This window comes from Gossypium hirsutum, chromosome A06, assembly GCF_007990345.1.
Source record: "Gossypium hirsutum isolate 1008001.06 chromosome A06, Gossypium_hirsutum_v2.1, whole genome shotgun sequence".
NCBI lineage: Eukaryota > Viridiplantae > Streptophyta > Magnoliopsida > Malvales > Malvaceae > Gossypium > Gossypium hirsutum.
The window spans coordinates 52,236,325-52,254,935 of record NC_053429.1 but is presented as its reverse complement, the minus strand read 5'-3'; the positions used below and the strand labels follow the sequence as shown (position 1 = coordinate 52,254,935).

The following is an 18,611-nucleotide window of genomic DNA, read 5'->3' as shown; positions in this document are numbered from 1 at the left end:
GAACAAACTCGAATGCTCAACCTCCCCAAAATCCTCAACCCACACCTGTGATGCCTCAATATATGGATTTCATGAGATTTCCTAGAACACCTGTTGATAGAATTCAGAAACAAGGTGCTGAGGAATTTAGGGTAAATGCCAATAGTGACCCTGAAAGAGCAAAGTTCGGGTTAGAGAACTCAATACATATATTTGAAAAATTTTCATGTACACCCGATGAGTGCTTGAAATGTGTCATATCCCTGTTGAGAGATGCGGCGTATCACTGGTGGAGGACCATGATATCTGTAGTACCACCAGAGAGGGTTACTTGGGAATTCTTTTAAGAGGAATTTTGAAAGAAATATATTAGCGAATGGTTCATCGAACAGAAGTGTAAGGAATTCCTAGAATTGAAACAGGGTCGTATGACAGTTAGCGAATATGAGAAAGAATTCATCAGGCTTAGTAAATATGCTCGGGAGTGTGTACCCTCCGAAGCTAATATGTGTAGAAGATTTGAAGATCAGCTCAATGAGGATATTAAGACATTAGTGGGTATTCTTGAGTTGAAAGAATTTGTGGTACTTGTTGAACGGGCTTTTAAATTCGAAGACTTGGTTAAAGAGAGGAAGAAGGTCGAGTTTGATGCAAGAGATACAAGAAAGAGGTACATGAGTAAGTCGTTTCCATCCCAGTCTAAGAAATCTAAAAAGATGTATTCTCATTCACATGTGTTAGCTGGACATTCATACGGGAATCGTAGAAAGCAGAATTTGAGTTTCAGATCTCAGGCTACATCTGTGGCAAGCGTGGGTAACGCTAAACCTTTCAAGGCTAAATGTTCGCAATGTGGCAGGTGTCATTCTGGCAACTGTAAAGTGAGTGAAGGATCTTGTTTCAAATGTGGTTCTTTAGACCACTTTATTAAGGATTGTCCCGAGAGGATAGAGAAAGAAAGAATTTATAGTCCAAGACCAAGTGGTGCAGCTCCTAGGGGAAGACCCTCGAGAAAAGCCAAGAATGATTTCCGGTAGTAAGAATGTGATGCGAGATACGGCAATGTGGTCTGAAGCTAGGGCTCTGGCTAGAGCCTATGCCATATGTGCACGCGAGGATGCAACTTCACCTGATGTGATCACTGGTAAATTTTCTCTCTATGATACTAATGTTATTGCTTTGATAAACCCTGGCTCCACTCATTCTTATGTGTGTATAAAGTTGGCATCTAGTATGAATATACCTGTTGAGTCTATAGAATTTGTAATTAAAGTGTCTAACCCGTTAGGAAAGAATGTGATAGTTGATAAAGTATGTAAGAAATGTCCTTTAACGGTTAAAGATCATTATTTTCCGACCGACTTGATGTTACTTCCGTTTGATGAATTTGATGTAATACTGGGTATAGATTGGTTGACACTACATGAGGCTATAGTGAATTGTAGACAGAAAGTTATAGAATTCAAATGTGAAAACGGTGAAATTCTTCAGGTTGAATCAGATGATACAAATAAGTCGTCAATGATGATTTCTTCAATGATTGCTCAGAGATACTTGAGAAAGGGGTATGAAGCTTATTTGGCATATATATTGAATACAAAAGAATCAGAATTGAAAATCAAATCAGTGCCAGTTGTGTGCGAGTTTGTGGATGTATTTCTGGAGGAATTGTCGGGTTTACCTCTAGTTAGAGAAGTTGAATTCAGTATTGAGCTAATCCCAGGAACGACACCCATCTCTATTGCCCCATATAGAATGGCTCCGGCTGAACTGAAAGAATTGAAGTCACAGTTGCAAGAGCTGACCGACAAAGGTTTCGCGAGACCAAGCTTTTCACTGTGGGGTACTCCAGTTGATAAACCATAATATATACATATTTTTATCCCATGCTTGGCATATTTTTGTATGATTTATCATAAGATTTAGTGAACTTGATGCTCTTAATCCTTTAAACTCATGTTTTATACTTATGTGAGCATAGGAAGGTGAAAAGAGCAAGAAACGGGCCAAATACTGACAAAATGGGCTTATCGCAGTATTTCACACAGCCTAGGCACTTCCACACGAGTAAACCACATGCCCGTGTGAGGCACACGGGCAGGCTATATGTCTATGTGTCATGGCCGTGTCAACTAAAAACCAACTCAGAATTACACACGGTTTGAGCACCTTCACACGGGCGTGGCACACGACCGTGTCCCTGTCGAGCCCAAGTCTAATTCTACTCGGAAAAGGCTAATTTGGAGGGTTTTGAAGCATTCCAAAGTCTATTTAAACACCCTAGAAGAGGATTAAAAGGGACACAGAGAGCAAAAGGTAGAAAATACTCGAAAACAGCCATTGGAATCAACTCGGAAGCAGGAATTACTTCAAGACTGAAGATCTCCATTCAATTTCTACCGAAGTCTTTGGGTTTCTTTATGTTTTGTTATTTTCCCAATTTTGAGATGTTTTCCCCATTGTTATGAACTAAACTCCTTAAATACCTAAAAGATATGAAGCCTAAGACAGGTCTTATTACTATTTGAATTATATGATAAATACATGTTCTTATTCTTAATTGTAAGTTTTAATCCTTCTTTTAATATTTTAGGATATTAATTCAGATTCTGATGTGCTTATTCAGTGGAGCAAAAGTCCCTGTTTAAGAGTAGATCCCCTATAATTAAGTAGAGTTGTATGCAATCCTCGAGATAGGACGGCATAAATCTGCCAAATTAGATTCAAATCTAATAAGGGAGTCCATAGAACGAGTTAATACGACAATAGGGGTTTTAATTAGAAAGAGATTTCAGTTAATAAACCTAGAGTCAATTGTTTTTAGTCTTAAGAGAGATAATAACATAAATCGGGGATTTCTATGGATTAAGTCAAGCAAATAAATCGTCTAATTCAAAAGTAATAAGTGAAGTCTAGGTGGATTCTTCCTTGGGTATTATCTTCTCCAAAGGTTTTCCAAAAGTATTTTCCAACTTTAATCTCTATCGTGTACTTAGTTAATTAGATAATTAGTCTTAGTTTAAAAACATACCTTTAATTTTTAGGCTAGATAATAAAAAGATAGTAATTACTAGTACTGTTAGTCCTTGTGGATACGAAATTTTCGGTCTCACCATAACTATACTACTGTTCGATGGTGCGCTTGCCTTAGTCGAATTTTGAGTTAGTTTAGCGACCATCAAGTTTTTGGCACCGTTGTCGAGGCTAAGATATTAGGAACGCTTAATTTTTATTACTTTAGCCATTTTATTTTTATTGCAATTCAATTTTGTTTTATTTTTACTAATTTTTATTTTATTTGTTTCTGGCAGGTTTTTATAGTTTATGACTAAGAGAAACCCGTCAGGACCCCTACTTTTTGACAGTGAAATTGAAAGCACAACTCGCAGAAATCATAGAGAAATAAGGCAAAGTTTACAGTATATAGAAGAAGAGCACGAGGACGACACCACTAATACCAAGGAGATGGCTAAAAATCAAAATAATCCGCTGCCTCCTGTGGTTGCTGCAAATCCAGTAAGTCAGAATCCTACTCCTCATACTATGTATGATTAAGCTAAGCCTACTTTAACAAGAACTAATCGAGTATTTTTCGACCTGTTGTTGCTGCAAATAATTTTGAACTAAAACCTAACACTATTCAAATGATACAACAATTTGTTCAGTTTGATGGTTTGCAGGACAAGGATCCAAACACTCATTTAGCAAATTTTCTGGAATTTTACGACACCTTTAAGATTAATGGCTTTTCTGAAAATGTCATTCGCCTTTGGTTGTTTCCCTTTTCATTAAGGAATAAGGCTAAACAGTGGTTGAACTCGTTACCACAAGGGTCAATCACTACTTGGGAACAAATGACTGAAAAATTTTTACTTAAATATTTCTCGCCGGCTAAAATGGCTAAATTGAGGAATGATATCTCTTCTTTTGTGCAGATTGATTTAGAAACTCTTTTATGATGCATGAGAGAGATACAAGGACTTATTGAGAAGGTACCCTCACCATGGGTTACCTCTATGGCTACAGGTTCAGACTTTTTACAATGGTGTGAACACCTCAACAAGGCAACTGATCGATGCAGCCGCTGGTGGAACTTTAAACAATAAAACACCAAATGAGGTTTATGAATTTATTGAACAGATGTCACTAAATAACTATCAGTGGCAAGTCATGCAAACAAAACCAATGAATTCAGCCGGTGTTTTCAACCTAGATGTAGTCACCATGTTATCAAATCAGGTAGAACTCTTAAATAAAAAGATTGATGGTTTGTATGGTTCTACTCAGGTACATCCAGTGATGCAGTGTGATATAAATGGAGAAGGGATAAATAATCCAGAATGCCTAACCTACGACCATAGTACTACGAACGAACAAGTCAACTATATGGGTAATAATCCTCGACCTCAAAATAATCCTTATAGTAACACTTACAATGCAGGTTGGAGGAACCATCCCAACTTTTCTTGGGGTGGTCACAGCAATCAAATACCACAAAACTCTTCAGGCTTCCAATCGCCTTACCAGCAGGAAAAGAAGCTAAACCTTGAGGAGATATTGACAAAATTCATCTCGGTGTCAAAAACACTTTCCCAAAACACCAAAACAGTGCTTAAAAATCAGCAAGTGTCAATTCAAGGTCTGGAGACTCAAATAGGTCAGCTTGCTAAGCTGATCTCAGAAAGACCACAAGGTAGCTTGGCCAGCAACACTGAGGCTAACCCAAGAGAGCAACTTCATGCGATTACCATTCAATATGAAGAAGAGTTAGTTGAGTCCACACCAGAACCAAGGCAAGAAACTATGGTAAGCCAAAATAAGGTGGACGAAATCCAGAACAAACAAAAATCGACAAGCAGAGAATACACACCTCAGATACCCTACCTTAAAGCGACAAACAAATATCGCACAAACGAACAATTCGGTAAGTTTCTTAACATCTTAAAAAAGTTACATATTAACTTACCATTTATTAAAGCTCTTTCGCAGATGCCCAATTCAGTGAAATTTTTAAAGGAGCTCCTAGCAAACAAATGGAAGTTAGATGATTCGTCGCATGTGGAATTAAATGCAGTTTGCTCAGCAATTCTACAAAATAAACTACCCAATAAGTTAAAGGATCCAGGCAGTTTTACTATTCCTTGTTTAATCAGTAGTTTAAATGTTGATAATGCTCTAGTATATTTAAGGGCAAGTATAAATGTCATGCCCTATAAAATGTTTAGACAACTAGGTATTGGGAAACCTAAACAAACTAGGATGAGTATACAACTGGCAGATAAAACTATTAGATTGCCTTGAGGTATTGTTAAGGACGTACTCGTCAAGATTGATAAATTTATATTCCTAATAGACTTCGTTGTTTTAGACATGGAAGAGGACGGTGATGTTCCTTTAATCTTAGGATGACCTTTTTTAGCGACTGCTAAGACTATTATTAACGTTGGTACAGGTGAACTGACACTTCGTGCAGGTGATGAAATGGCTATTCTTCAGGCTGTGATTCAATTGAGATACCAAGTAATGAAGATAACCTTATAAATCTGGTTAATAACACTAATCATGTGATTCAACCTTCCTTGCAGGGAAAATTTTTGAGTAACATAAATGAGCCACGTTTTAGTTCCTTCACTAACAATGGAACCATCCATGAACGATGAATACTACAGATAAATGAACTACACGAATGGCGGACTCATGGCAAGGAGGAGCAAACGCAACACCATGACGAGTTCAATGAGAGGACCAATCAATTTAAGGTTGGGACCAAGTCTGGCTAGATAAAAAAGACTCTCAAATTACCACTACAGATCTCAACGCAAACGGAGCGACTCCTTTTATGGTACTCAAAGTCTTTCCACACTGTACAGTTGAGGTAACCCATTCGCATTTTGGCACTTTTAAGGTAAATAGTACATGACTTAAACCTTATTTAATTAAAGGATTTGATAGCGAGAAAGAGGAGTTTCGACTCCGTGATCCACCGTGACCATGTGAATGCAAGGTAAGTCGAGCTTAGACTCTAAATAAGCACTTCTTGAGAGGCAACCCGAGCACTAACAGCACTAACTAGTTTATTTTAGCTATTTTTTGTATTTTAATGCAGGTACAGTGACCCGCACGGCCTGGACACACGGGCGTGTCCTTGGCCGTGTGGAAACAGGGTTCAAATCACCCAAAATCGATAGACACGGGCTAAAAGAGGCCGCACCTGGACACACGGGTGTGTCATAGGCTGTATGAAAACTGCAGCTAAATTTTCAAATTTTAAACAAGTCAGAGAGCTCCACGAGCAGGAAACACAGCCGTATGTTCGGACACACAGGGGTGTGAGATACCACACGCGGGAGAAGCAAACAATATTTCACACAGCCGTGCGATACAGTCGTGTGACGAAAGGTCATTCAATTTTTGCTATAAACACGGGCTGGACACGACCCACACCGGTGTATGACAAGGCCGTGTGGCCCAACACGGAGCTCACACGACCGTCCCCATAAAACCCCCAAACCCTAATTACCCTTTACCTCTTTTGTCTTTTTCCTCCCAAAGTTCCAATAGCCCTAGTTGCCACCGTGACCTACCCTTCGGCCACCGCTGCACCACCTAGCTCCCTCCCCTTCTCTTTTACTTTCTCCTATTTTCCCCTCCCTCAGCCGAACTCCCTTCCCTCTACCAAACAATCATTCATCTTCCTCCCCTTCTTCTCCCCTTTCCTCTTCTTCCTCTACCCCAACCCTTTCGCGCCCCTTAACCTCTCTCACTTCCTTCCGCCAACCAGCCACCACCGCAGCAACCCCACGCCGTTCGTACCTCCAACCACCGAAATTCGGTTCTCCCTTCCCTTTCCTTTACTTCTATTTATTAATTTATCCTTTATTTTTATTTATTATTATTCTTAGTATATTATTTTCCCTTATTATTATTGTTTTCTTATTATTTCTTTCATCATTTTTATGAGTTTATTGAATTACTGATTTTGATTGTTAATTTCTTGAATTTTTATTCTTTATATCTGGCCATGTCTTAACTTTCTTTCATATTTTCTCTATTTTTTTCCCTCCTATTTAATTATATTTTCTTCTATTCTTATAGTTAGATAGCTACTGTTCTCATGTATACTTTTGATTGGCTGAATTATATTATTTGAGTCTTGTTGCTAGTTTTTATTTGATTTTTCTTGTTCGTATGTTTCTTTTGAGTCTTATTATTAGTACTCCTTAGGATTTAGCATATTGTTTCTTAGTTTGTTTATTATCCTCATTCAATAATTATTATTATTTTCTATTTATTCTGTTAGTTTATTTCTTTATTATTTTTTTGTTCGCTCTTTATCAGGTACATTCTGATGAACACTCAAGGTAAATCCAAAGTTGCCATTCCCGCTTCGAAAAAGCGAAAAGGTCCTGGCACAACCTCCTTGAGCACCTCAACCGAAGCTTGTCACCCTCTGCTTCGATTTTCATCAGGCCCACAAGACGACTTGTTTCAGCTTCTTTGAGTACGACAATTAGGAGTGGGCCGTTGTATTGACTGGGCCGCATTGGAGCAGGTCAGACTAGCTGATGAGGTTCGTGCTTTCATTGCCACTGCCCTGTGGGATTGGTTCTTTGTGATTATCAAGCCCACTATTTAGAGCTTTCCTTGGAGTTTTATACTACTTTCCATCTACAGCATGTGATGAATACCCATGACGAGGCTGGTACTATCACTTTCTAACTTGGTGGCTTAGTGCGACATATGAGCGTCCCTAAGTTTGGTGCATCTTTGGGCATTTACATCTTTTGATCGCATCAAAGTTGAAGTCTTGACATGTACTTACAGTTTCATATTATATAAGGATCTATCTGTTGAATGTCACTAATGCTTGGTTTTGAAACTAAGAGTTGAAGGATTATGTGATTTGGCCCTGACGCTATCTTTGAACAATGGAATATTTGAGTTGCATGTATGCACTCTAACTAATTGGCTCATTGAATTGGCATAATAAATTATCAGCTTTATTGTCTTTAAATCCTTTGAAATGAAGCGTTATATGTTAGTATTGTTTGGATTGCCAACTGTACAGATGTTTGAATAATGGAATATTTGAGATGCATATATGCACTACAATTAATTGGTTCATTGAATTGGCATGATAAATTATCAGCTTTAATGTGTGGTTTGCTTATGTGTTTAATGTTGGAAAAATGGGTTTGGAAAACGAATCGATAAAAAAATTAGGGAAAACAAAGTTTTTCAAAATAAGATATTGGTTGTGATATCTAAAGTATTAAAAACTTAATCAAAATTATACCTTTTCGATTTGCCTAGGATGAGCACTTCAACCAAGTAGTTTTTTCCGCTATCTCAAGCTCACGTCAGTCGAATGTGAGCTCGATTCAAATAAGAAAAGTTTTCACAAAAATTACCAATGGGGTAATTTTATAATTTCTCTAAACTTTTGGGTCAAGTTGTAAATTAAAAAATATCTCTAAAATTTTTATGAAATAATCTCTTCCAATAATTTTCTCTTTACAACTTTGTCTTCAATTCAGGTGTGTATGAATAACGACCCAACGCTTTCTTTATAAAGGGAGAGTTTAGAGAATTCAACAATAATTAAACTTAATCACTTTAATAATAAATTAATAAAATATTTATTAAGATAAATATTAGATTAAATTTAATATTAAATCTTATTAAAATAATAGAAGGTTTATCTACAAGATAAACATTAAATTAAATTTAATAATAAGATAATCACTTTAATAGTAAATTAATAACATACTATTGAGATAAGTATTAAATTTAATTTAATATTAAACTATTAAAATAATATTATTTTTTAAATAGTTAACCTAAAATCAAATTCCCTGGTAGAGTCTCAATAGGAGTGTAACTCTTCCACTGCTCAACCATTGATAACCAACCACCACCTGCCACCGGGACGCCACCGTCGCAGTCACCAGCACTGTCATGTCTAATGATGCAGGTGCGACACCCTTACAGCACCCCGAGCCAATTCGACTACTATCGGTTCAGTCTGGGTCAATGATGACTTGACCAATCTGATCTAGCCACCCGTTGGACCGTCAGCCCAGTTTCACATACCGGGCCCGGTTCAACCAATTTTTGGGTATTGTCTCAGTTTTGGGCTTCTAGGCCCAATTTACGATCTCAGATCCAATTTTAAATTTCAATTACTCATTGGGTCAATTGTCTGACTTGAAAATTAACTTCCAACAATATCATATTAATTTAAGTATTTTATTAATTTAATTTTTGTAACATCCTGATTTTCGGGTTTTTTCGTGATTCGCGAGATTTTGGTAAATTTTTAAAATTTGGTATATGGTTGTGAAATTCATAATTGGAGTGTGTAAATGGGCTTATGAAAGGCCCATGTGATGGCCAAAACCCGGTAGAATTTTTAAATTTTGGACTTAAGAAGTTAGGGGCTTTGGATAGGTGGTCTTATTAAAAATTGTGGGTAAAATGTATCATAAGAGAGCCTCTGGTAAAGTGGCTAAGTGACGCCACTAAGGAGCTAAAAAGGTGGCGTGTAAGTGGTAGGAGGAAAGCCTGGGTTCGATTCCCTGTGATGGCAAGTGTGATGTTAATTTTTATGCTTTGAGCATGCAAGAGTTGTAGCCGAATGGAACTCTGTGGGAGAGAGTTTGAATCAGTCAAACGCATGGATTAAGGAGGGATAAGGGGAGAGATTTTAGGGATTTGAGAGGGAGATAGAGTTAGCCAAATAGAGGGGATTAGAGAGGGGATTTCGGCAAAGGGGTATTAGGTAAGTATTTTCGGCATTAGGGACTTAGGTTGTGCCGTTTCTTTCTTTAGGATTACTCTTTTCTTTTTCTTTCTTCTTCTCTAGTCGAATCTACCACCCTTACATCCAGCATTCCATCCTTTTCTTTTCTCCAAAACCAGCCCACTACTCCCTTCCATTCACCTACTACTTCTTTCCTTACCTCCACATCTGCCGAAAAGCCGCAAAAAGCCGAACCTGTGAAGCTTGGTGGTGCCGGTTCTTTATTGACCAGCAACCTTCTTTTTCCCTTCATGTTTTGGTGGCCAATCCCTTTATCTTCTAAGTTTTAAACGGTTCAAGGAGGGAGACTGTGGTAAGTATTCTTACTCTAAATCGATTCAGTAGTAACTGTTGGCAAAAGCCGAAACCCCTATTGTTTAGGGAGGTGGCCGATTAGAGATATAGGCCTTATTGGGCTTTTTATTTTGACTTTTTATGGTTTGTATAGTGGATTAGATACATTGGAGGAGCAGCAAGACGTGGGATGTCGATTTGGATAGGCTTGGATCATATCGTTAGACCTTGTGAAGGTAAGTGAACTATGGCCATTAAGGGTCTTTGGCCGAATGTGGTAAGGTAGATTTTGGGTTTGATAAGTATGATTTGTACACTAAAAATGGAGGTGTATAATTGTAGGTTGCCGTGGGAGATCTCGTCAAGGAATATCGCAAATCAGGTGTGTAACGAACCCTCTTTCGTAGCTTAACTTGATATTTGCCGAAAAGCCGAAATGCCGAAATTCTGGCATTTCGAGGACTCGTGAGCATGCGAACGCTCATAGGTTAGTTAGATCCGCTAAGTTAGATGATCGGGATCATTGGAATAGGTAAGAGCACGATTTTCGGTATCATGGTAAGTTGGGCCTTGAGGGGCTGAAATCGGGCCCAATAGGCTTCCGGGCCCATTTGGGTAAATTTGGTAGAAAATGGAATCCTGTCAGATTGTGCGTTAATACAGCTAAGACCGTTATGGAAGATAGGCTAAATGGGCCTAGATGACAAATTCGGCTATGTAGGGCCCATTAGGGGTTTTTGGCCCAATAACTCGGTTTCGCTAAGAATGGGCTAGAATCGCTGTCAAAACACATGAAATTGTTAGTAACTGATAATGAACATGGAAAACCCTAATATTTGGTAAAATTGCAAAATCACCCTTATAATATGAAAATGACTGATTTGCCCCTAGGTAAAAATGACCATTTTACCCCTAGGGTTTAATTATGAGTTTGATGCATGAGATTTTGATATATATATATATGATTTGATATGATATGCACATGATATGTATGATTTGCACATGATGTATTCATTTATGCATGGGTTGGGTTTATATGGATGGAGGAAGTGCAAAAGGGCTATGCCCCAGTTTACCGAAAAGGGCTTTTGCCCCAGTTTATCAAAAAGGGCTTTGCCCCAGTTATTAAAAGAGGCTAGGCCTCCAGTTATATGTTAAAGCAACTATGCTGCCAGTGGAGAGTTTGGTTGGGTGGGTTGAGTTATTCCCCACATGAAGAGCTTGGTTGGTACGGGTGGAGAGTAGCGGTTGGTGGATTGAGTAGTCTCCCCAAATGGGCTTGCATATGTTCATTGATGTTGCATGTATTATTGAAATGGGCCTATGGGCCATATTGTTACAGTAAAGGCTTCAGTCCAGTGATATGAATAATGAAAAGGCTTCGGCTAGTGATACGAATAATGTAAAGGCTTCGGCCCAGTATATGCTGAGATTGAATTTAGCCTTAGGCCTAGCAGGCTGATATTGTTTTGGGCTCTGAAAGGGGCTTGTTGCACACTGAGTTTCCAAACTCACCCCTTCCTTAACCTTGCAGGTGAGCCTTGATGTGGGGGCTTGGAGCCGGAGGGGATTCAGAGTGGCCACGGTGATCGCTTTTGGGCTTTTGGGCTTTTGAAATAAGTGATTGGTTTTCTTTAGTTTACCTTATTTATTATTTATTTTTGGGTTGTAATAAGGCCATTTTAACTTTATTTTCTTTTCTGGGATTATTTTATTTTTAATAACTTTAAACTGGTTGATAATAAATCAAATGGGCTAGACTCAGGATGCGTTTTCAAAACGATACTTGTTTTCAAAATAACATAACGTCACGATTATTCGATTTATCAAAGATATCTACTCAAAGAGATTTCAACTCGTTATAACCAAGTGTGGCAATGGTTGTGGGCATGTTTAGGATTGGATCCAATCGAAGAGCTTGGTACTTAAGCAGCCTTCATGGCTCACCTCCTCTGTTACGGATTCCTACCTGGTGCCCAGCTTCCATTCACTTGGTTAAGCTTAACAAAAGTTGGTTTTAAAGCGCTAAAACGAAACGTGGATTTTTAACTTCAATGTGGCACGTCGGATTCAACCGTAACGTCTGGGCCGGGTTTGGGGTGTTACAATTTTACTTGATAAAAATTAATTTTTCCAAAAATCACTTAGATTTTCCAAATTAATTTTTCAAGAAAATTCTTTAATCAAATTCTCTAGTTGAACAATTCTTACAACCACCTAATTTAGTTCCACATCGAATAAATCAACTCAATTAAATTATTTCCAAAGTCGTAGAATTTTCTTCTAATTCAAATACAGTCCAATCGAGATTTTGTTGAGCTAGCGGAGGAACCAATCAGACATATAAAATTAGGCTCTAGTGACTGCAATTATGTTCAAAAGCATCGTTTTACTTAATCATGCATTCAATCCAAAATAAATACCATGATTGAAAACTCCTTATTGTATACTCTTTACGAAAGCAATTTATCCAACTGCTTTGTCTAATAACCTCGTCATATGTGTGTTACCCTTATAAGATATCCTTGATTCCTTTGAGTTAAATATGTTCACTCAATTCAATCCTATTTTGTCTCATTGTCACCATTGTGTCTTCTTAATGATTAATATCATCACTGTAAACAAATGATAGTGATAAATTGCAAGTTCGAGAACAAACAACCCGTGGCCATGTTCCATATTTACCAATCCACATAATGCCAATGAGAAGATATCATTAACTCTTTAATTGAACTATGAATTCCACTATTGCTAATAAATCCATGCCATACACCAAGTCATTTACCCAATGTAACACCCCATAACCCTTTACTGTCGCCGGTACAGGATTACGGAGTATTATTGGTCAGTACAGTTCAAACATGAAAAATATAGAAATAATTATTAAGCAATTCAAGAATTTGCCCTACTGTCTCTGTAATGGGCCTTTAAGACCCGAATTAGAAAATAAAAATAAACCGAGACTCAATTGGGAGCTTATAAGATTTTTTGTAAAATTTTAAAATTTCCTTAATGAATAGTACCACACTCCCGTGTGGTCTAGATGACACACCCGTGTGGGCACACCGTGTGGCTCACACGGCTTGGACACGCCCGTGCCCTCTACCCGTGGAGCTCTCTGACTTGTTACCCATGAATAAATTGATTTCACACGGCCAAGCCACACACCCGTGTACTTAGCCAGTGAAGATTTATTTCAAATTCGAATCTAGGGCAATTTTCACACGGCCGTATCGCACGCCCGTGTTTAAGACCGTGTCATCCACAAGGCTGAGACACACGCCCTTGCCTCTACCAGTGGGGAAAAAACTGGACATACTAAATTGTAACATTTTAGATGCAGGGGACACATGGCCTAACAACATGCCCGTGTGCAAGCCATGTGTCTTACACGGTATGGTCATACGCCCGTGTGCCAGGCTGTATAGACTCAGTAATAAGTTTTTCACACTTTACTAGCTAACCCTGCAAATTTCAAACCACAACCAATACAAATACCATTACTAAACCAATCCAAACACATTTTATATATTATCCAATACTTGACTTAAAACATTTTTCATGTATCATTTTCAATTATCAATTTACTTATTTCACTATTATAAACACAATGAAAAATAACACAATTAAGACATCCTAGGTACATGCCACTATCAACAATTAACATGCTTTACCTTATTGAGTTTGGGATCGGCCTAAGATGCTGATTCAATAGTCTAGCCTTAACCTAACCTGCGCACAGAAACAAACCGCATGCTGAGTATGAACTCAGTGGTATTTCTATAAACCGGTACTTAAATCAATAATAAATCATATGCCAAATAACTTTGAGATTTCAATCTAATAATCTTAATATTTCAATCATTTGTTTTCATTTTATAATACTGAGGTCTTAACTTATTAATCAATTTCAATGAAATATATACAGTTTCAGTGTTTGTTCAATAGCAATCGATTTTTCATTATCATTCAACCAATATTCAGTATCATTTAGACATTTAGTAACTGTGAAATATTCAGTAACAATCAATTGATCTTTATTGTTCAGTAATAGTCAGTCATCAGTAATAATCAATTATTCAATAACAGTCATTAATTCAATAAAGTCGATTATTCAGTAGCGGACAATTTCAGTACTTTTATTTACCCCTATTAACATGACTCGGACCAGGACGGATACGCGAATCCAACCCACACACCGGGATAGCACACAGTGTTTCATCAGTCGAAGCCAGAATACACCGTGTCAGTAACAATAACATTAACAGTAACAGTAACAGTAACAGTAGCAGTACGGTACACAGAGTACCTCATCGGAATGAATCCGAAACAGTAACAATAACAGTAAGGTACGGAGTACCTCTTCGGAGCAAATTCGGAATAGTAACAATAAGGCGACACTTATAGTGTCTCATCGACATAAGGTCGGAATATCCTTGAACACTTTCAATCCTATGGCATGCCAACTATATCTGACTTACCCCGATACTGTTAATATGGTATTTAACCAATTTTCGGTTTTCAATTAATATGGATATATCTCAATTAATCACATAATTTAATAAATCAATACAATTCAATATAATTCAATTCACTTTTCATTAACATATAATCAAATTCCACAATAAACACTTATTCATAATTATTTCAACACATTTTCAAATCAATTCATTTCAATAATAAGCACAATATCAACACTTCACACTTTAATTATTTACCATAACATTCATTCAAAATATAACAATTAATAATAAAATTCACTCTTTAATTCTAATCAAAATTTATTCCTACTCAAATATTTACCTTTAAATACTTACTATACTTATCAAGTAATAAATTCAACAATTAAGTATTAAATTTGGATTATAGAAATACAAACCGTGATTTTCGAGCTATCCCTCATCTACTTTGTCTTTTCCATGCCTAGCCAAGATTTTCCTGCACAACGCTAGCTACAGAAATTAATTAAATATTATCAATATATTACCATTCAATTTTCATATTGAATATTTCAATTTCTATCCAACTTTTGCCTAAATTCCAATTTAGTCCCTAAACCGAGACTAACTTTTATCCTTTACATTTAACTCAATATTTTCATTTAATTTTCACTTTAAATTAATTTCAACTCTTTAATTTCATCATAAATCCATAATTTCGAAATTCTTTCAATTTAGTCCTTACTATTCAAAACTTATGATTTACTTTACAATTCAATCCTTATTTCACTTCTAACTTGAATTTCTATCAATTTAGCCCTTAATTCATCATTTTATTCATCATGAACAATATTTAGAAATCTAATAATTTTCAAAATTTCCACTTAATTTCATCAAAACCTTGTTCCAAGGCTTCCAAAACATCAAAATTAAGTAAAAAAGGCTAAATTGACTTACCTATTAAAGTTTGAAGCTTTCAAATCCTAATTCTCCCTTTTCTTTTTCTTTCCTCTTTTCTTCCTTCTTTTCCCGTTTGCTATTCTGTTTCTTTCTCTTTTGTTTCCTTTCTTTCTTTTATTTCATTTACTATGTATATATATAATAACTTAATAATATACTTATTTAATAAGTAAATATACATGTATTTTACAAATGTGTATATATATATTAATATTGCATGTCACCATATATACCATACATTTGTTAACTTTTAATTTAGTTATCACATAAAATCTTATAATATAATTATTTAATTAATAAATATCTTTTGTTTAATAATAAATATCTATTAATAATTAAATACATGTATTACAAATGTATATATTTTTATTTCTACACTTGTATCAAATCATTGCCATACACTTGTCTTTATTTAATTTATTCATCATATAATATAAATTTAATAATAAAAATCATAACAATAAATTAATCAATTAATCTAAGAAAAATCTTAGATTTTTCATTCATTTCTGCCTCAATTAATACATTAGGCATAATTGCCTATTTGGTCATTTTTATTTTCTTTTAATCTATAATTAAACTTTCATACTTCATTCAATTTAGTCCTTTTTCCTAATCACTCTTAATTAAGTTAAATTCACTTAATTAAACTCTAATTAACCACTCATTTTACTTGGTAAATATTTTTAATAAATATTAACGAATCCATTTTTCAGAAACGGAGACCCGAAAATTCACTTTCCTATAACAATAAAATTTGGGTCATTACATTTCTCCCCCAATTAATAAATTTTGTCCTCGAAATTTACCTGAAAGAGAAGTGGGGGTTCAGTGATCTCACTGTTTCTTTCGGTTCCCATGCTGCTTCCTCAGTGTTATAACTTTACCTTTCAATCTAGTATACAATGAATCAGTTTAAGTTTCAATATCCTTTGTCGAGGTAACATGTGGAAGATCTGATCTATATCTTTTGAGTACCAAATCCTGAAAAATCTCATAAATTTTCTGTAATTTTAGAGGCGATACCAACCAATACGTTACCTGACCGACTTTTCTACAATTTCACATAGCCCAACAGAATGAAAGCTCAATTCCCCTTTTTCATCCAGTCCTCAAAGTTTTCTTCCACTGTGAAACTTTTAAAAAAAATACCTTATCATTAGCAGAATACTCGATATCTCGACATTTCAAATTCACATATGATTTTCTTCTGTCAAATGCTACTTATCTTGAATTTTCTTGACAGTATTCCCTGTTTCCTGAATCAATTCTAGCTCATTCATTTTTCTTTCACTCAATACCCATATAGAATTTCTGAAAAACAAATACCGTCTTTAAACTATCTCAAATCACTTTCGCTTTTCCTCGGTTTCTCGAATCAAACAACTCTGCATATTCCTTTTTTTTACTATATTCAATCAAATACTGTGCAGTTTTTCATTCATAATCATACGAAGCCTTATACAGTGCTAAAAACTGTTATCGCATACCCAGAACTTCTTATACTCGTTCTAGAATCAGAATGTAAACCATGTATCTCAATCAGAAATAATAAAACCTGACATACCATGAAATTTGACAATTTCAGAAACATATATTTTAGACAATTATTAAGTAAGAAACTATTCATACTGAGATAAAATATGCAGATTTTTCCATACCTTCGATGATTATTCAGATATTATTTTTCCTCTTTTTTTTCACAGATAAAGATAATTCCAATTCAATCCCATAAGAACTCTATCCCATTTCCATCCTGATATCATCACTGACCGTAACAGTTATGAATTCTTCAGTACAGCTTCTGTTTCTAAATAGTAGACAATCATCAAATCCAATCTAAAATTTTAATCAAAAGTCATCTGTATACTATACACATTTAACCGGTAACTCATTATCATGTTTTTGAACTTTGCAGATCTGCTGTAGAGAAGTCTGTTTAACTTTTATCTCAACTAAAATCTATTTAACTTTTATCTCAACTAAAATTGAGCCATCTTCAAATGATAACAGTCAGATGTTCATAACTCATAGCACAAAATAAAGCTTTCAGTTCTGAATATACATACCTTCATTTATCTTTCTCAGATGATAATTAATTATCATATCTTGATCCTTTAATGCAAGAACAATAACTACCACTTCCGAATCAGGTATCAAATAATTCTTCCTGTGTGATTCTAACCTTTCGTAACATAAACCATTAGTTCACTTTCTTGTATCAAAACACTGCTATCCCTATAAATTACAAGTTCCTTCACTGGATTTCAGGCTAAACCAGAACTAGTGCTTCAGTTAATCGAGCTCTTAACTAATCAAAACATTACTAACATTTATCAGATCATTCCAATGCCATACCTTTCTATAGTAATCATATCATCCAAAATCCCTTTTTCAAATTTCTGGTAATAACCGACTAGTTTTAGGAAACTTCTGATTTCAAATATATTTTTCAATATCATTTCAAGCACAAATCTATAGCACATTCAGCTTCTTCAATCAACAGTAGTTCGGGTAACTTTTCTAGAAACACATCAGAATTCTCTCGTACTATTGCCACTGATTTAAACTTTAACTTGAATACTTTAATATCCAATACATAAGCAAAGTAAGCACCATAACCCTTTTTTCTAGCACATTTCTATTTCGACATGATCAATATCTCAATAGGTAAATCATTCAATCTTCTCTGATTCAAAACAAAACATTTCATCATCCTGACTTCACAAAATAATATACTTCTGCTTATAATTTACCACAGCATCATGCAGAATTAACCATTCCATTCTCAAGATCACATCAAATAGTAATAACATCAAATCGAATAGAAAACAGTATCCTAGTATCATTATCAGACAGTTCCTGCAGATCTTATAAGCCAATAAATACTGATCCGAAAAATTTGATACTTCCACCATAATTCAGTGAACTCAACAGGCAAGTCTTTAAATACTGAATTCATGCAATCATAGGAATAAGTCAAACCAAGATCAATTTAGAATAATCATATCAGTGTTAATAAAGAAGAAAGTACCTGTAATAACATCCAGTAGAGATAAATCTTTTTATATACAATTAACATATGCCCTGGCTGATGTTCGTTCTCCAAATTTTTTAGTGAAGTCCTTTGTCACGCT

At 35.6% G+C, this 18,611-nt stretch overlaps 1 non-coding gene across 1 annotated transcript; it reads right to left on the bottom strand.

Moving 5' to 3' along the window:
- Positions 1-3,881: 3,881 nt before the first annotated feature.
- Positions 3,882-3,989, bottom strand: LOC121231392 (small nucleolar RNA R71). Its single transcript, XR_005929450.1, has one exon. It is a non-coding gene; the product is annotated as a small nucleolar RNA R71 (small nucleolar RNA).
- Between the last annotated feature and the right edge of the window lie 14,622 nt (positions 3,990-18,611).